Source organism: Colobus angolensis, unplaced genomic scaffold (genome assembly GCF_000951035.1).
Source record: "Colobus angolensis palliatus isolate OR3802 unplaced genomic scaffold, Cang.pa_1.0 Scaffold95, whole genome shotgun sequence".
Taxonomy (NCBI): domain Eukaryota; kingdom Metazoa; phylum Chordata; class Mammalia; order Primates; family Cercopithecidae; genus Colobus; species Colobus angolensis.
In genome coordinates, this window is record NW_012123487.1 from 6,752,408 (window position 1) to 6,773,323 (window position 20,916).

The 20,916-nt window shown below is 36.6% G+C and overlaps 1 protein-coding gene across 3 annotated transcripts in view; it reads right to left on the reverse strand.

Annotated features, from left to right (window-relative positions):
* The window catches only part of SPAG16 (sperm associated antigen 16), a 1,171,227-nt gene that overhangs the window by 414,756 nt on the left and 735,555 nt on the right, over positions 1 to 20,916 (reverse strand). The gene's annotated exons all lie outside the window — the stretch shown is intronic.

A 20,916-nucleotide genomic window follows, 5' to 3' on the forward strand; every position in this document is an offset into this window, starting at 1 on the left:
TACCTTATATTCTCACCACTTTATAGGATTAGTAGCATAAAACTAAACTTAAATTACCTTCAATTTATGGAATCACTTGGTAAAGTCATCTTTATTCTATCACATTTATTCTTTACCATGAAATGACAGTATAAAAATTATCCCCACATAATAGAGGAATATGTTAAGACAATATTGCACTAATTCATAAGACAAACTCTTTTAGTCATTACTTTTCTTAATTGTATCTCAGACTTGGTTATATACTGGAATCAATTGAGGCACTTCGGTGGCTACCAGAGACTGGGGGAGGGAGAAGGGAGGGGAAAATAGAGAGAGATTGGTCAGTGGGTACAAAGTTACAATTAGATGGGAGGAATAAATTTTGGTGTCCTGTTGCACAGTAGGGTGACTATGGTTAACAGTAAAATATTGTATACTACAAAAGAGTTGGAAGAGAGGCTTTTGAAAGTTCTTGCCACAAAGAAATGGTAAATGCATGAAGTGATGGATACACTCACTACCCTGATTGGATCTCTCTACACCACAGATATGTATGGAAGCATCAAATTGTACCCCATATGTACAATTATTAATGCACTGATTAATTAATTAAACCAAAAAGAAAAAGAAAAAAATACTCATACCCAGTCTCAAGGCCCAGACATTCTAAGCTGATTGATGATGGAGCCTGGGAATTAATTAGTGGATTCGTGCCTCCCCTGGTAATTATAATAGGCCTTTAGGGCTGAGAATTTAAACCAGTGGTTTTTAAAGTTTTTGCCCAGACTAGCAATATCACTGTCACTTGGAAACGTGTCTGAAATGCAAATTCTCAGGCCTCATCCCAAACCTATTGAATGAGAAACTCTGGAGGAGGCCCCAACAATCTGTGTTTTAGCAAGCTCTTCAAGTGATGCTGACACATGTTAAAGTTTGAGAACCACTAATCTAAACTCTTAGAAATGACGCAGAAGAAAGGGACAACTGCACCTGTGTTTTTTTGCTGTTTTATGAAAGGGCTGTTTCTCGATGAAATAGGATATACATAGAGCAATATCACTTCTCATGTGTAATGACTGATTGCTCTTAAATAACTTTATTTATAAACTTATTTTTAAAATAGAGAAAAAATAGAATCAGGATAACTAATAAGTACTCAAAACAGAGAAGTCAATATAAATGCATTCCTAATATAATAATCAGATAGTTGTCCGTGCGTTGCAACTCACACCTGTAATCCAAGCACTTTGGGAGGCCAAGGCAGGCAGATCACCTGAAGTCAAGAGTTCGAGACCAGCCTGGCCAACATGGTGAAACCTCGTCTCTACTAAAAATACAAAAATTAGCCTGACGTGGTGGCATAATGCCTGTAATCCCAGCTACTCGGGAGGCTGAGGCAGGAGAATTGCTTGAACCCGGGAGGCAGAGGTTGCAGTGAGCAGAGATTGAGCCATTGCACTCCAGCCTGGGCAACAGAGTGGCACTCTCTCTCAAAAAAATATGTATATATGTATATATAATATATATAGATAAATCAGATAGTTAATCTTCGATTAACTAGTTCTTCTGTGGTTTGAACCGAGCCATGTACAATAATATAGTGCAGCAGGCAAAACTCTGCAATGGGAGCCAGGAGACTGAATTCCAGTCCTGACTGACAAGAACTAGCATGGTAACTGTAGAAAAATTGTTTAATTTTAGTGGTCATAAATTTTCTTCTTGTGTGAATGAAACTATTTACTTGATGCACTCAGTGATCCTGTCCAGCTCCTACATTCTGAGATCAAAGTTAGAAATGTAAAATGGGAAGGAAGAAGTCAACTTGAGTACAGCGTATATGAACTGTAAGAAGCAAAATATGCCCTTCCTTCCTTAAATGTTGGCATTTTTGAGACATCAAAAGATATAAAAATTTGCATGTATATGAATATGTATGTAAATTATTTAGCAACACTTCCCCTTTCTCATCAAAGCTAAGTATTACAGTAATAAATATTTGGAGCAAGAATATAAAATCAATACATCAGGAATATTTTGTATTAGTTTCCTTACCTCAATATTTCACAGATAGGCTGATAATATTTTAACCACTAAAGTTGATGATATGTACACCAGGGGTCAAAAACCATGATGCTGAAATGACTGCTTATTTTTGTAAATACAGTTTTATTGGAATATGCCAACCTGTTTACACATTGTCTATTGCTGCTTTTCCACTGCAGTAGCAGAGTTACATAGCCACAACAGAGACAATATGGTCCACAAATCAAAAATATTTAACTCATAGCCCTTTGAAAAAAGTTTGCTGAACCAAGAAATATACCAACTTATTTGAATATTTAGAAGTATACTTGGGTTTTACTTATGACGTTTAATCTTTTTTGAAGGGAGTGCCAACACTCACAAAATAAGTTATTTCTTTTTAAAAATTATGGTTTTATGTACAAATTTTATCTGTTATTTTTAATGAATCTAAAAATGTAAGTATGAACATTTTTAAAGTTTCTATTCCAAAGCCCACTATCTTGAAATGATCACCTTTAAATATTAGTATAATTACTCTGGTTATAGGTCTATGGAGAGACAGCGAGGTGAGGTAGGAGAGAGAGAGATAAAAATTAAGAATTGTATTCCTATTATATTAAAATGGTGAATTATTAAATTAAATTATATGACATTTAACAATAAAATAAAATAACTAAAGGCTTTGCTGAAAGTCAAGTAGATACTTTCTTGCTACCAGACAAGAGCTATCACTATCTAAAAGATATCATTAAGAAAAATATTAAAGTATGCTATTTTAATAACATTTCTTTTAAAAAGTATATTGAAAAAAGGAAAATAATGTATTTATATTCCTCCCACTTTCTTTTTACTCACCTCTGAAATTTAAAAAATCTTATTGTTAAATTTAGAATATCAAAAATCATAACATATTTTGATCTGTAATCACAAAGCTCAAATTCAGTGTCCCTCCTTCCCCATATTCCTAGTGTTTAATATATGTTTAATCCTCTGCATCCATACTTTTAGACAGTTTAATGATTATTCAGTACTTCAACAGCAGTTTTCACTGATTATAATTTCTTGGGCCACCTGACCTCCTCAAATGTTTGTGGAGAAACGGTTCACTGTTAGAGTACTGCGAAGTCTGAGGTCAGTCCAATCTCTCCAATTATTCCCACCCAACCTTCTTTAGGGCTTGTTTGGTGTTTATGCCCAAGAGCCCTTACAGTTTCTTTCCCAAATACTGAAGTTCAGAAATTTTAGCACAGCATGCCCTAATAGAAAGCCCCAGCTATTATTCCTAGACTTTTATTATTCTAGGAAAGTTTCTTCCCCTGTCTTTTTTTTTCTCTTCAATTTAGTCCATTTATTTTGTTTAGAAACATTATGTTCTTTTTTGTCTAATTTGCCTTTACATTTAACATTTTCTCTACAATCCTTATTTTTTTCATTTTTAATATCTGTTCTTTATAACTCTCAATTATGTTTATTCTACTTGTGTGTTGGGTAGGGGGAGGGCAATCAAAAGCTTTTATTTCTGTTTTCTAGCTCACTTGTTTCCTGATCTTTCTCAGTCTGCTTTTCATTTGCATCTATTATCTTATAAGTCATAATAAAATATTTTAACTCTTTTGACATTTTATTATATAAAACAATTTAAAATATAGCATTTCAGTAATTTCTTTGCAAATAGAGTATTTTGTCTGAATTATTGATTTCATATCTTTACTTAGGTGATTCCTTTATGCACTGCATGTTCTTCACTGAAATTTGGGGTTTTATTCATTATCTCTTCAATTTTTGCAACTCTTTATAAAATCTGATTGGTTTCTTTTTATTTTGACTTATGAAGACAGCTATTGGGGGATGGCTATTTTCTAAAGATTAATGGCAAAAGGTGGGAAAATGGGAAAATTAATTGGCAGAAAGAGAGAAAGCCACTGACGTCTATTCAGATTTGTTGTCTCCCACAAAATCTTCTCACCTCATGTGCTGTTGACCTGATCCCTGAAGTTGATCTCTTCTCAATTTTTTTTTACTTTACTTTCAAGTACAGATGTAGTATGTTGTAATACCTCTAATGTCACAGGCTCTATTTTAACTCTGAATGCGCCTGCCTCCTTCACAACCCTCATTCTGCCTGACCTATTGCAATTTGCTTTCTCTCTTTTATCTAACAATAAAAATGGCTTGTTAGGATTTATGCTTCCAACTATGATAAAGTAACCAGTTTCTGTACTTCTTTTACAATAAGCAACTGTAAAATTACACACATTATCTAAAGTAAGTTTTTACTGGCATTGAACTAAACACATAGCACAGGACTATAATCTTTAAGAGAAGGAAAAACTCAAAATGAGCTCTGTAACCTCCATGACTTTCTGCTTGGATGCACTTTTTACTATCAAATACAGAAATAGAGTCCAGTAGAACTGAAGTTTCACTGAGTTGAGAAGCAGTGAGAAAAGTCTAGGCTTCTGAGTTGCTTAAAATTTGGAGTGTAGGGTAGCTGACAAAAAGGAGCTCAGCTGGGAATGAGAGCAGTTTGTGTGAGGATTCACCATGAATTTTGGGTGAAGGTCTAGATGGCATCTTTATAGAGTAAAATTCCACAAGGTCTAGCAGAGATTTCCTGCTCTATAGATGAGAGCTGAACAATAATACCAGAGATTAGCTACTGCTAGAAAGAATACTCTGGAGTTTAATCCTGGGTGAAGAGGAGAGAATTTACTGCATACCTCAGACTCTCACTTGGAGATTCAAGAAAGGCTCCACTATAGGAGTAAGGGTAAGGTTCATAAACTAAGTTCAAAACAAAAGTTCAGTTCTATTACCAATGAATAAAACCATGTCTGAAAGAGAAAAAAATTATCTTCCCATAATTCAACTGCTCATTACAACATAACTCACTACCTTTTCTAGGAGACAATCTAATATAGATTTCTCCAAATTAGTCATTAACAACATCCAGCATGTATTCTTTTTTTTTTTTTCTTTGAGATGGAGTCTTGCTCTGTTGCCCAGGCTGGAGTGCAGTGGCATGATCTTGGCTCACTGCAACCTCTGCCTCCCGGGTTCAAGCGATTCTCCTGCCACAGTCTCTGGAGTAGCTGAGGCTACAGGCCTGTGCCAGCACAGCAGGCTAATTTTTGTATTTTTAGTGGAGACAGGGTTTCACCATGTTGGCCAGGCTGGTGTCGAACTCTTGACCTCAAGTAATCCACCCACCTTGGCCTCCCAAAGTGCTGGGATTACAGGCATGAGCCACCACACCCAACCACAGCATGTAATTTTTTTAAATGCTACATATGTACATGTGTGAAGAGATAAAAATGTAAGCCATACACAAGAAAAATAAAAATACATATAACAGAAACAGACTCTGAATTAAACACTGGAAATCAAAGACCAAGACTACAAATGATGTATTATTATTATGTTCAAAGATTTAAAGAAACATATAGTTATAATGGGTGTGCAGATAGAGAATCTCAGAAGGTAAATGCCAACCATAAAAAAGAGGTCTATGCAAGAATGGATAAGTATATGTGAAATTAAAAAGTGAACTGGGAAACCTGCACGTTATGCACATGTACCCTAGAACTTAAAGTATAATAATAATAATAATAAAAGTGAACTGGGTGAGCAAAATACCAGACTTACTGAAGGAAAAAAAGTAGTGAGAATGAAGAGATTAATAGAAATTATCTGATTTGAAGAACATAAAAAATATTGAAAAGCCATGGATTACAGTCTCAATAATCAGTAGAAAAATATTACAAGGTCTAACATAAGTATAACTGTGTTATCAGAGGGGGTAAGAGAAGGAGGGAGAGAGATAAGGTAGAAATATTTTTGCAGAAATAATGGCTAAAATGTTCCCCAATTTAATGAAAAATAACAACATTGATATTTTTCATATCAACATTCCTATCAATATTCATATCAAGATTGAAAAAGCTCAGCAAAATCCAAACAGGCTTAATAACAGAAAGAATGCACCTAAGTATATAATAGTCAAACTGTCAAAAGCAAAACAAAACAAAATCTCTAAAGCAGCCACGGATAAACATAATGTGCAGAGAGCAATTATACAAATAGCAACTGACATTTTAACAGAAATAATGGAGACAGATTCACTTTTTTGAGGGCTGAAAATTCAATATTCAGCCAAGAATTCCCTCAATAATGAGAATAAAACACTTTTAGAGAAATAAAATATGGTAACACCATTGACAGCAGACGTTTTCTACAAGAAAGGCTGAAAATAAGTTAATTCAGATTAAATGGAAATGACAACAGATGGAAACATTTGCACATGAAAATAATGTACACCAAACTTTTTAATTTCACACTTTTTTTTTTTTTTTTTGTAGAGATAGAGTCTTGCTATATTGTCCAGGCTGGTCTCAAACTTGTGGCCTCAAGAACTCCAGCTTTGGCCTCCCAAAGTCCTGGGATTGCAGGCATGAGCCACCATCCCTGGCCATATTGTTTTGTTTTAACTGAGGCATTTCAATCTGTAAAGAATTATTCTGTAAACTTTAAAAAATTTAACATACCAAATCTTCCATTAATTAGACTAAAAATTCTTTTTATTTGCAGTTTTATTAGTATTTTTAAGCAAATGCAACTTTTTTTTTTTTTTTTTTGAGACAGAGTCTCACTCTGTCACCCAGGCTGGAGTGCAGTGGCGCAATCTCGGCTCACTGCAAGATGTGCCTCCCGGGTTCACGCCATTCTCCTGCCTCAGTCTCCCGAGTAGCTGGGACTACAGGCACTCGCCACAACACCTGGTTAATTTTTTGTATTTTTTTTAGTAGAGACGGGGTTTCACCGTGTTGACCAGGATGGTTTCAATCTCCTGACCTCGTGATCCTCACTCCTTGGCCTCCCAAAGTGCTGGGATTACAGGCGTGAGCCACGGCGCCTGGCCAAATGCAACATTATTATAAATATAAGTACATTTGTGTTATTACAATGGTAATCTAACATATGTATATACACAGAGAATTTATAATCTAGTAATATGTGTCCTTACATTTATATGATATACACTATTGGTAAAATACTGTACACATTCATAATTTATATTCAGACTCTGTTGTCATTATCACCCAATTAAATTATCCAGGAGTACTATATATTCACTTATGGTGGTGGGGTGTGGGGGTGGGGGGAGGAGCAATTCTTCAGTGATATATTACAGCTCACATAGTTTCCCAAACAAAGTAGAAAAGTTAAGTCTTCAGATAGCTCAAGGGAAGAAAGTACTGCTCCAGAGGGTAAGAAATCTACTCATGAGTCACTGTCTTAAGGTGTGGGGCATCCCTGGCAGACAGGCTGCAAGAGCAGGCTTGTGAAAGATTAATTAACTGCCAGAGAAGGAAGTCCCATTCAGAATTTCTTTGGGAGGTGAAAATGGACTAAAGTGATGGATGGAGCATGACAGCACCGCAAAGAATGAAAATGATTTGTACATTTCCATCAAAACATAAACACTGAAGTCGCATGCAATTTTCTGTTTCTTATCTCTTTTTTTTCCCTATCATTTTTTAGGAAGAAGTTCATAAGCAATAGCTCTTTCTTAACTTACCTCTTGGTTTTCCTTTATTTCCTTTCATCTCCTCCCTTTTCTTTCCTTGCTGCCTTAATTTGTTATTCTGGTAACTGAACGATAAATATTTCTCTAAACTTTCAACTTGCTGTAAAGCAGATTTTCCTACTCTTCCAGATCAGATACATTTTTATTTAAAATGCATTTCCCACACATATGCTAACTCTAAAAGGACACTGTTTTAACACATAGAGTTCCTTTGTGAAACATTAAATTTTAGGGTTTTTATTTCCTTTGCTATGTTTGTTTTAATACTACTAATATTGAATACAAAATTGTAACTTAAAATTCAGGCTTGTAGGAATATGCAGGTCAACAAAATGTGGCTAATAGAATTATGAAACATTGATATAAAGACAGCAGCAAGATTTTTTTAAGTGAACACGAAAAAAAGAGTAAAAAAAAAATCTATCTTTGTTTTGAAAGGCACTACTAATATTGAATACAAAATTGTAACTTAAAATTCAGGCTTGTAGCAATATGCAGGTCAACAAAATGTGGCTAATAGAATTATGAAACATTGATATAAAGACAGCAGCAAGATTTTTTTAAGTGAACATGAAAAAAAGAGTAAAAAAAAAATCTATCTTTGTTTTGAAAGGCAATACTAGAATTCATTACCATATTAACCCTTAGTAAGAGCTGGATTTTAAATAGTATTTATATAATTGAACCAAAATAAAATGGTAAAATCTATCATGAGCTTATCTGAAATAAAATTCTTCATGAAATACCTATTCTAACAATCCAACATGAACATAAGTGAAACCTATTTAAACCCCTAGATTGTAATTCATAACATCCAAGTTCATGAGGGATTTTCCTCACCTCCTAGTTTTCTGTAAAGGTTTATATATAAGCTATTTTTAAAATTCACAAGAATTTTGCACCTTAGCCAGGCAAAGTCCTTGAGTGACACCCAAATTTTGACTTCAAAAGTCAAGAATATTTTTATAATGTAAATATTTGTTGTATATTGCCAAAAATAATATAAAATAATTCATCATGTGATAGTTCCTTTCTTTGTAGTCATGAAATTCAGTTGGCTATTTAGTGGAAGTGTGAGATCTAAATAAAATCTACCATGGAGTCTGCCGCAAGCTGTACCATAAGATTCACCACAATCTGTGTCTGTATGAAAATCATGTGGTCTGAGCATCTCACCTAGGTTGGATCATGGCCAGGTCACAGCTCCTAAACAAAAAAAGTTCTTGGCCAAAACCCTCAATGATAAAAAATATACTAATAAATTGAACATTGTCCCCAAATGGTCATAAAAATCTAGCGCACATAAAAGGCAGACTCCTAACAACCTCAACTACCCGGAACACAGGCAGGATCTTGGGTCTAAAAGCAAAATGTGAATAAATAAAATGATCATAATAGAGCTAGCAACTCAGAGTGCCTTCAAGTCCTCACTCAGCCTTGTTAAATAGTCAACTGAAACATTTTTGCAAAGAATGTGGGTGCAGGAGGGCTGGGATTAAAAGGCCAGAGTACCACAAACTAACAGTGAGAAAAAGTGGAAGCTTGGCAGTAAACTGGAAAACTGAAAATACAAAACAAAAAGAAGACCAAATATTAAAATAGCAACCTGAGGCAGGCTGATAAAGATCAAAAGAAACAGCTTTATAACTCAACACTTCCTACATTTTACATTACAATTTAAGCAGACATTTATTGAGTGCTTAGTGTTCTAAGCAATTTACATAGATTAAATAACAATGTGAAAATACAGTCGACCCTCATTATTTGTGACTTCATATTTGTGAACTTGCCTACTTAATAAAATGTATTTGTAATGACAAAGATTCTCTCTTTGATCAAATGCTAGCCAGGCTCCTCGGAACTCCTTGACTAGGTCTCATGTTTTGGCCTGTAAAATCCACAGGCTGTCAGTGCACATGAAATTCTCCCACCCTCCTATGAAAAGACTTGAATAAGCACTAGCTCAAGCCTGCATCCCTAGGATGATCCCAGCTCCATTTAAGATTCTGCCTGGGGAAGCTCATGGCTGCCAAAAGAATTGACTATTCTAGCCCACACCTGATAAGCCCTGAACATCTTTTTTAGAGCATTTACTACAAAGGGCTTACAATTGTGGATCCTTCCTTTATCCCTTTGAGATGCCTGTGTATCTCCTACAATTGAGGACCTGAAAACATTCCTTTCCAATGTAAATATCAGGAGGAACAGCTTGCCTCCCAGTCTCTACTAGAGGATTGAATCATTTACACTGACCAACAATTTATAATTTTTCGCTACCCTGACTCTACTGAGTCCCTGCTCATCCTTGTCCCTATTCCCCAATTGTCTCTTTAAAATGCCCAGTCCCCCCTGTACAAATCTAAGTTGAGTTCAGGTCACGCTGGACCCTCTTCCCTTCTGCAGCAGTATATTACGGATTACTACCTGACCTTACCACTTTAACTAGTGTCCAGCTTTGTTGATCTTTGACAGTAACTCCCAAATTATATTCACAGCCCATTTTGCTCATTTGTAGACACAAGCATGGGCAGAAGCTTGAAAAATTTAAGTCACCTGATGTGCATGTTCCCAGTTGTGTTGAAACTAGGCAAAGGTTTACCTTTGTGTTTCAACTCTGATACTATAAACAGGGTCACTTTAACAGTCTATTTATTGCCATGTTTTTCATGCTTCTGTGCTTTTCTCTTGGTGATTTCCCTATTTAAAACAGCCCTTGGCTGTAGTGCTATAGTGCTGTCTAGTGATCCTAAATGCAAAAAGGCTGTGATGTGTCTTAGAGAGAACATACATTTGTTAGATAAGCTTTGTTCACATACAAGTGATAGTGCTAGATTAACATGTCTATGTGGTCCATATTAATGATTCAACAATGTATATTAAATAAATTATCTTTAAATGGAAACATACACAAAACAATGCATGTATTGACTGGTTGATGAATCAGCTTCCAGGAAATTAACCCTGTATTTCCCCTTGAAGCAATAATCCAGTATTCACTAATTCGGTATTTGTGGTGACTTCATAGAATATAACTGCCTTGAATAACAAGAACTAACAACACTCATAATTTCCCCAATTAACAGAGAACGAAACTGAGCGAGAAAGAACCTGAGTAATACTCAATATTACACAATCGTAGAGGCAAGATTTTATCCCAAACAGTTGGTTTAAGACTATGTTCTGTGAACCACTATACTACCTTTCTGATTGTTCACATAAGATTCATATCAACTGGGGACCTTAGATCATCAAGAATTGATGAAATTATGCTCTATAGGCAGAAAACATATATATTTTATAGAAATTATCTTTAATAAATAGACACTATTTGCTTACAGGTGAAATGGCCACTATCTAGAAAATTAAATTTATGTTAACCGATCTCCCCGTGTCAGATAAGTCCATTTCTGTGGATTAGAAACATTTTTAAATTTAGATAAAACAAATATTAACTGGTCTAATATAGTGCCACACCACAGTTGACTTGTACCAGTTCACAAGGGAAAATGGTATACATTGGTTCCCAACTCCACATTCAGCAACTTCAGGTTGATCCCCAGAAATGTGTTATGGTGAGGGTATTGACACTATGGAAGTTGTCAAATGCTACATATCAAGGCCTTTACTTTTCTGAGAGTGGGCTTGCAAGCACACCACTACTGGATGCCTAACATTCTCAATGCGGTAATTTTATGTGTAACTTGAACGGGATAAGTATGTCCAGATAGTTGGTAAAATGTTATTGTTGGGTGTGTCTGTGAGGGTGTTTCTAGAAGAGATTAGCATTTGGATCAGTAGACTGAGTAAAGGAGATGTCCCTCACCAATGTAAGAGGGCACCATTCAATCCATTGAGGGCATAAATACAACTAAAATGGTGAGTCTGCTCTTTGCTCAATCTGGGACATGCATATTCTCTTGCTGTCGGATATCAGAGCTCCTGGTTCTCAGGCCTTTGAACTTGGACCAGGACTTAGACCAGTGGCTGCCTTGGTTCACAGACCTTCAGGTTTGGACTGGAAATATACCACTGGCTTTCCTGTGCCTCCAGCTTGCAGACAGTAGATCATGGGACTTCCTGCTCTATAATTGCATTTCTCTCTCTCTCTCTCTCTCTCTCTCTCTCTCTCCCTCCTATTGGTTCTATTTCACTGGAGAACCCTGACTAATACAGTGTTTATGTAGAATTTACTTACCTTTCATAATTACACCAATTTTTAAAATATTTCTCTAGCAATTCCATTTATCATCTAAATCTAATCATTTTATCCATGTGTTGAGTTTCCCTTGCCTTATTTATTGCTTTTTTTATTTATTTTTAATCCAGCCCATTTGATACTGAGACTCAGAAGAATAAGAATGAATGTGAGCCTATATGTAAGTGCCTCAATTCTTAAGGATGAAATAGTAAACTCTTTCTTTATTAATACACAAATATATGGTTTGGCTGTGTCCCCACCCAAATATCATCTTGAATTCGAGTTCCCATAATTCCCACATCTTGTGGAGGGACCCAGGGGGAGATGATTGACTCAGGGAGGCAGTTTCCCCCATACTGTTCTCTTAGAGGTAGTGAATAAGTCTCACGACATCTGACGGCTTTATAAGGGGAAACCCCTCTCGCTTGGCTCTCATTCTCTCTTGTCTGCCACCAAGCAAGAGGTGCCTTTCATCTTCTGCCACAATTGTGAAGCCTCCCCAGCCACATGGAATTGTGAGTCCATTAAACCTCTTTTTCTTTATAAATTACCCAGTCTCAGGTATGTCTTTATCAGCAGCATGAAAACGGACTCATACGCACAAACTCTTATTTTACTCTGAAATGTAAAATAAGAATTTGTGTATTAATAAAAAATAGTTTACCATTGCATTATTATTTTCCTTTAGCTTCAGAGTAAAGTGTAAGAGTTATTTACAGAGATTTTTCACAGAGTTGAGGTTTGTTGCCTGTCGTCTGTACGTACCATCTAGGTATGTACTGGATGTGCCATAGTCGAAGCTACTTTAAAATATCATTTTCCCTCAATATTACAAAGGACAGTAAAAGCTAAAAGTGAAATGTCACATTGCTGAGTGATTCTCTTGCTTTGGGTTTCTGCAAATTAATAGACTAAGTAAAATGGTTATATATACTTTAGAACCTGTGCCTTATGATGCGGAACTATGAAAGTCAGTCCTTCAGGTGCCTGAACCCCAGACCTGAGTAAGAAATAATGAAAGCTCATAACTTCAATCATACAGTGCTGTTTTTTAATGTTCTGCACTTAGATCACTTTTAGCTTCTAAAAATTCCATGATTTAAAACCATCTAGTAACCATTTGTGTGTTTGTTTTTTGTTTTGTTTTGTTTTGTTTTTGTTTTACATATAGAAAAGGTCAACAGAATTGTTTTGAAGCATATATTTCTTTCAAATAACTTTAAACATAAAAGGAAATAAATTAGCTTTAAAGATGATTGGGAATAACTTCATTGTTAACTGTAAATTGATAAAGAAATATAACCTCATATACTCTAAACTCAAAAATCTCTTCTGAAATAATTTCTTCAAACTTCTACCAATTAATTTAATGCAGTATGTTCACACATAGCCACAATGATATATTCAAATCTTATGTCTGTTTTCATTTCCATATGTACCTCCTGAAAGAGATCTTAGAAAGCGAGTATTGGGAACAGGAAAAGCTAATCACAAAGGCAAGATCTCTAGCTCTAGTAGTTTGGCTATTAGAGAGCAGAGAACCCAGCAAGCATAGAATAAAGGAGAGAAAGCCTGGCTGAAATGAAGGCGAAAATGCTTAGGTGTATCTAGGAGCTTGATTGTCCAAGAGATAATCTATTTAACCCATCTGTTTCCTCATGCTCAGAGCTTGCCTTCAAAGCTCAGTATATTCTGACCATAAGGAGCTAGAAACCTGAATGGACCCACAACTCCCATCATGGTCACATCATCCGTTTATTTCCTTTATAGCACCAATCACTAGCTGAATTTAACTTATTTATTCATTTATGTTCTTGTTCTCTCTTACATTTATCAGCCCTATGTAGAGTTGAACACTCCATGAGGACTCTGGCCTTATCTGTCACAATCCATCACTTAACAGTTGTACATAGCTAGCCCAGAGTGGGTACTCAATAAATACTTATTTTTAATGAAAATACAAATCTTTGTGTTCTCTGAAGAGACACCATTACTTCCTGTATTAGTCTGTTTTCATACTGCTGATAAAGACATACTCAAGACTATGAAGAAAAAGAGGTTTAATTGGATTTGCAGTTCCATATGACGGGGAAGGCTTCAGAATAATGGCTAGGGGGTGAAAGGCAGCAGGAGAAAACAAGGAAGATGCAAAATCGGAAACCCCTGATAAAACCATCAGATCTCGTGAGACTTATTCACTATCATAAGAACAGCATAGGGGAAACCACTCTGATGATTCAAATGATCTCCCACTGGGTCCCTCCCACAACAAGTAGAAATTATGGGAGTACAGTTCAAGATGAGATGGAGGTGGGGACACAGAGCCAGACCATATCATTCCACCCCTGGCCTCGCCAAATCTCATGTCCTCACATTTGAAAACCAATCCTGCCTTCCCAACAGTCCCCCAAAGTCTTAACTCATTTCAGCATTAACCCAAAAGTCCACAGTCCAAAATCTCATCTGAGACAAAGCAAGTCACTTCCACCTATGAGCCTGTAAAATCAAAAGCAAGCTAGTTACTTCCTAGATACAATGAGGTACAGGCATTAGGTAAATACAGCCATTCCAAATGGGAGAAATTGGCACAAACAAAGTGGTTACAGAGTCCATGCAAGTCTGAAATCCAGTGAGGCAGTCAAATGTTAAAGCTCAAAAATAATCTCCTTTGACTCCAGATTACGCAGGTACAAGAGGTAGGTTCCCATGGTCTTGGGCAGCTCCACCCACGTGGCTTTGCAGGGTACAGCCTCTCTCCCAGCTGCTTTCATGGGCTGGCATTGAGTATCTGTGACTTTGCCAGGCGAACAGTGCAAGGTGTCAGTGGATCTACCATTCTGGGGTCTGGAGGACGGTGGCCCTCTTCTCACAGCCCCACTAGGCAGTGCCCCAGTAAGGACTCTGTGTGGGGGCTCCAGCTGCACATTTCCCTTCCACACTGCCCTAGCAGAGGTTCTCCATGAGCACCCTGCCCCTGCAGCAAACTTCTTCCCAGACATCCAAGCATTTCCATACTTGTTCTGAAATCTAGGCAGAGGTTCCCAAACCCAAATTTTTGACTTCTGTGTACTTGCAGGCTTAACACCATGTGGAAGCTGCCAAGGATTGGGGCTTGCACCCTCTGAAGCCACAGCCCAAGCTCTACATTGGACCCTTTCTGCCATGGTTGGAGCATCTGGGATGCAGGGCAAAAAGTCCTTAGGCCACACGAAACATGGGATTCTGGGCCAGGCACATGAAACCATTTTCTCCTAAACCTCCTAGCCTGTGATGGGAGGGGCTGCCATGAAGACCTCTGACATGCCCTGGAGACATTTTCCCCATTGTCTTGGGGATTAATATTCCCCTTATTGTTACTTATGCAAATTTCTGCAGCTGGCTTCAATTTCTCCTCAGAAAATGGGTTTTTCTTTTCTGTCACATTGTCAGGCTGCAAATTTTCTGAACTTTCATGCTCTGCTTCCCTTACAAAACTGAATGCCTTTAACAGCACCCAAGTCACCACCTGAATGTTTTACTGCTTAGAAATTTCCTGCGCCAGATACCCTAAATCATCTCTCTCAAGTTCAAAGTTCCACAAATCCCTAGGATGGGGCAAAGTGCCACCAGTCTCTTTGCTAAAACATAACAAGAGTCACCTTTGCTCCAATTCCCAACAAGTTCCTCATATCCATCTGAGATCCCCTCAGCCTGGACCTTATTGTCCATATCACCATCAAGCTTTTGGTCAAAGCCATTCAATGAGTCTATAGGAAGTTTCAAACTTTCCAACATTTTCCTGTCTTCAATCTGTTCCAACCTCTGCCTGTTAACTAGTTTCAAAGTTGTTTCCATACCTTCAGGTATCTTTTCAGCAACATCCCACTCTACTGGTACCAGTTTACTCTACCAGTCTGTTTTCATGCTGCTGATAAAGACACACCCAAAGACTGGGAAGAAAAAAGTTCAATTGGACTTGCAGTTCTGCGTGGCTGGGGAGGCCTCAGAATCATGGTGGGAGGTGAAAGGCACTTCTTACTGGGAGGCAGCAAGATAAAATGAGGAGGATGTAAAAGTGGAAACCCTTGATAAAACCATCAGATCTCATGAGACTTATTCCCTACCATGAGAACAGTATGGGGGAATCCGCCGCCATGATTCAAATTGTCTCCCACCTGGTCCTCCCACATCACGTGGGAGTTACGTGAGTACAATTCAAGATGAGATTTGGGTGGGGCCACAGAGCCAAACCATATCACTTCCCAGTACTTAACCCTCAATCCAGTATCCTTCCCTTTGAATTCATCTTGAAATTTTGAATCTACTGCATAAAAATATACTTGCTGAGATTCATGTGGATTTTAATTACCTTAAAAGAGATAGGATCACATGATCAACCAAAAGGGCACAATAATTGATTGCCCTGTAAAGACTGTAGAAACTTCCAGTATTTTAGTTTTTATTTTCTCATCTAACAGCATAATTTAGTTAACTGACACTTCTGACTTTAATTTACACTCTTGCTCTTAGGAATGAAAGCTACTTAAGAGTATTAAATTTGTACACCTTGATTACCATCCTTGATGGCATCAATGTAAGGGTTCCATTTTTCCATTGCGTTGCTATAAAACAAGCTTGTCCAACCCATGGCCCATGGGCTGCATGCAGCCCAGGATGACTCTGAATGTGGTCCAGCAAAAATTAGTAAAGTTTTTAAAAACATTATGAGATTGGTGATTTTTTTAAACCTCATCAGCTACCATTAGTGTATTTTATGGGTGGCCCAAGACAATTCTTCTTCTTTCAGTGTGGTCCAGGGAAGCCAAAAGATTGGATACTCCTTCTTTAAAATGTCAGCAAAAGGGCATTTTTAAATGTTTGAATGAGGAGATAAGTCACTGGTAAAAAGAAAGTGGGAAAATATATTAGGACTAACGGGGGACCTTCAGTTTTGCCACAGCAGATCAAGTGTACATTACTCTTGACTTTATTTATAATGTTTTTGTTGCTATGATATGTCAGAAATGACTTTATACAAAATGGTAAAATAAGAAATTTGTTTTTGGAAAATTAGTTCCTCACTGTCTCCTCTTTCTGTTATGTAGGCCTAACCCTTCTGAGCTGAAAAAAGTTTTATGGCAATATTTCACATTTAATCATGTTCAACATCGGAAGGCCAACAGCATGTAATTTTCTGTATAGTCTTATTCCTGAGTCCCTTGTATGTCTATTATTTTCTTTTCTTCTTACTCTTTAATAAATCCTATAACAACTGTAAGCAAAGGTGAAAGATGAGGAATATTGGGAGGGAAAGTATTCAGGTTATGTGAAGCTATCAAAGGAAGAAAATTAAACCTAGCTTGAACTTTGTAAGTCAGCATATGTTTTTTATGAATGTCGTCCCTAAAAATGAAAATACTAAAAATGGCAAGCATAATTTAAACAGATGATTTTTCTCAATTAGTTCAACTTTTCTATTTACCCAAAGGACGTTGTCCCTCTTTCCAGACCCTAGAGCTTACTAGCCATCTAACAAGAATACAACATATAAGAAAAATTATTTAAAAAAAAATCCAGGCAGGCAAATCTAGAAAGGGCAAATAGCTTAAAATAATAGCATTAGTACGGCCAGGCGCAGCGGTTCACGCCTGTAATCCCAGTACTTTGGGAGGCTGAGGTGGGCAAATCACGAGGTCAGGAGTTCGAGACTAGCCTGGCCAACATGGTGAAACCCCGTCTCTACCAAAGACACAAAAAAATTAGCCAGGCCCGGTGGTGTATGGCTGTAATCCCAGCTACTTGGGAGGCCGAGGCAGGAGAATCACTGGAACCCAAGAAGTAGAGGTTGCAGTGAGCAGAGATTGCGTCATTGCACTCCAGCCTGACAGCCTGAGTGACAGGGCAAGACTCCATCTCAAAAAAGGAAAAAAAAAAAGAAGAAGAATAGCATTAGTAGCAGAGCTTCCTCATTACTTTACTATCTTATTTTAAGTACCTGTGATTCAATGGCGTAAGACATATCTGCCTTTCTTCTATAACTGAGTACAGGGGCAACATTCTGACTTTTCCTGACAGTCCTGATTTTATGGAATTTTATTATTTTCAATAAATATAATACATCAAATATATCTTAAATATGATTTAATTTCCATGCCTCTGAAATAGTTACATGCATAAAGCACAAATCAGACTTACACTTTTTGTCAGAACTTAGCCATTAGGTATCTGCTTTAAAATTGTATTTTGGAATTAATTTCTTCATCATCAGTATTCCTGGTGATATAAATGTGTGAGATTATTCCTCAATGGTAGTATAATTTATTGAAATACTAATTTGCATTTATACTCCTGGTGATTTCCCCCTATTTTTTCCAGTGAAGCAGGAAAACAGGCTTTGTAATTCCTTGCCTCTGGAATATTGGATGGACAGAGGCCAGAAACTACCTGGAGTCAGAAGTGTTTCTCATCTTTTGTAAAACTGTAAGCTCATGCTAGTTATCTCTGAAAGAAGAGAAGGCTTTAGGGAAGCTTTCAAGGACGAGGAGAAAGAGTGAGGTAGATTCCTTTGGAGTAGGAAAGGGGTATGTATGCTTGTCAGGCTCTGTGAGAAGGAAAGAATTTAGTATCACTCTACTGCATTGCCTGAAAAAGGTAGCCAGATCTCAGAGGGCAACACCACAGAATTCATCTGAGAGGCTGGATCCCAGTCCTAAGTTTCACCCTTCATCAAAAGATGGTCCATGTATAACAACAAAGTAAGGCACATTACCATGAAGCTGGGACATTGAACATTTATTTCAGCAGTGGACAGATGACCAACAACTAGGAAAGGCTCCTGATGACTAATGTAGAATAAGTCTCCAGGAACTTGGCCCCACGGTAGAGAAGAGATGCCCTAAGAATGACTAAGGTAGAATTTCTAGCTAGACTTATAAGAAAGAGAGTCAAGCCTAAATTAGCTTGACTTACAGAGAAAAAGGAAATGCCATATTTCTTACATAACTGATTTGTAGGCAGAGATTCATGTGTCATGAATATACATGTATTCATCACATATATAAAAGTAATTCCACATATGCTATTCATGGCAAGAAGAGAAAGGAGTTAGGAAAGGGAAAATCAGTATTTTCTCTGCTATAATATTAGCACAGCATGATGCTCTCAAGCTTTAAATCTGCTTTTCCTGACTCTGCTCTCCCGACCCCCACCTTATATTTCCTTGGGGTTCCCTTGGGCTCCTCCTCCATGGAAAACCACCTGCAGATAGTCCATGATGGTCACTAAACCCCTAACAGTTTTTGCTGCTGTTTTTAACACACATTTAAACTTAGTGGCTTCTGCACCTCATCATTTTTATGTCAGGCTTTGGTGAGCAACTGGTTAATTTAGTTAATCTATGCTTATGAAATGAGAAGGACACGTGAGAATTCTTCTCAACTAGCATCCTCACTCCCATTTCTCTTGAGCCCATTCCATCAAAGCATATTTTTAACGTTTACCTTCAAAATATCATAATAATATATACCATAATTAACTATTTTCTTTATTCTTTTATCAAGAGAAATTATTCCAATTGCAGGGATCTTGGAACATATAAGAAAAGACACAAATAAGATAGTGAGCTGGTGGAAAAATAAATATTCAGGGTTATCCAAGATCTTGTAATTACCCTTAAATTATATGATTAACTGAATTGTCTGTCTTTGGATTTGTTCTTTATTATAAAAACACTTTTGCTCTATTGATACATTTAAGGAAAGTATATTTATTTCCTTTATGTTATAGCTGTAATATAGAGAACAAAATTCAGAATAGATGGTATTTAACCAAAGCAGTCATGAATATGTAAGCAAATCCATTTCAGCTCAGATCCAGTGAATGGAAACAGAAGGTTTAATAGTAATTATTTTCTCCTAATGTTGTAAAAAAAAAAAAAAAAAAAAAGGATGGAAAATCATTGTCTCCCTCTGAAATACCTATGTGAATAATAACTGAACTGTAAGACACATAACTTGTAATGGGATCTAATATGTTATCTATAACCAGTTAATGAAATATGAATCATTCTATTGACCAGAATTATGTAACATAGCAGATTTTTAAGAATCCTTTAAGAATCTGTTATCTCACTTCCACTTTATTTATTCAGTGGCCCCTTCCTTTCATATTGAAAATTAAGTTCTCTTTTTTCTTGGTAATTCATTTAATATTTCATTAAAATATGTCATCTAGTATGTGTCCTTCATCATTACTGTGAATTACATTACGGCACATTACCTTTTACTGCCATCTCAATGGATAGTCACTCCTCCTCCCCATAAAATCACACAGTGAACTAATTAATACTTTTAAAGAAAACTATTGTCTGTAAGAAGTAGAAAACCAAGTTTGAAAAAAAAATCACACACATGCTTTCCTTTGTATTTATAACATTATATCACACTAATTTTTCTCAAATTCTACCCATGGTTTTTGTATCACAAATTGATCTGTCAGAATCAAAATAGAATGGTATCCCTCATCCACCATGTGCCTTTTTCCTCTCATGTGTGATGAGCCCAAATCAGGGACAGAACTTTGTAGTGAGGAACCATACACAAATACAACAAAGTGGCCAGCTTAAGATATGAAAATGTCAGTTTGTTTTACGAGGTTATAAATATGTCCTATCATGTCTTTACATTTTAAGACCTCTGTTTTATTTCTTGGTAGATTTACATATGCCATATCCAGCTATTCATGTCAAGAATTTAAAACTACTAGTATTTCAATACAGAAGCACATCCTATTACTTTATACTATACTTTATCTTTGGATTCAATATGTTTGTTAAACAAAACCTGAATTTTATGTGAGGAAACATTGTTTTCCTATTAAGCAAATCTTTCTTAAAAAGCTATATGGATATTTATGGAGTCAGTATTTCTTCCCCTTAAAGTTGTATATTCCTTATTTTTTGGCCTGAACCTAGGACTAGACTCAATGTAGATATAATTTTCAGAACAAAAATAAGGATTGGATGGGCAGTGCTATTGTAATTAAGCCTTAGGGGGTTTACTTGTGAATATCTTAAGAACAACCATGGTTAACAAATTATTTGTACATATGCAAATGTCACAGACAGTAGTCCTGTTGAAATGACTTC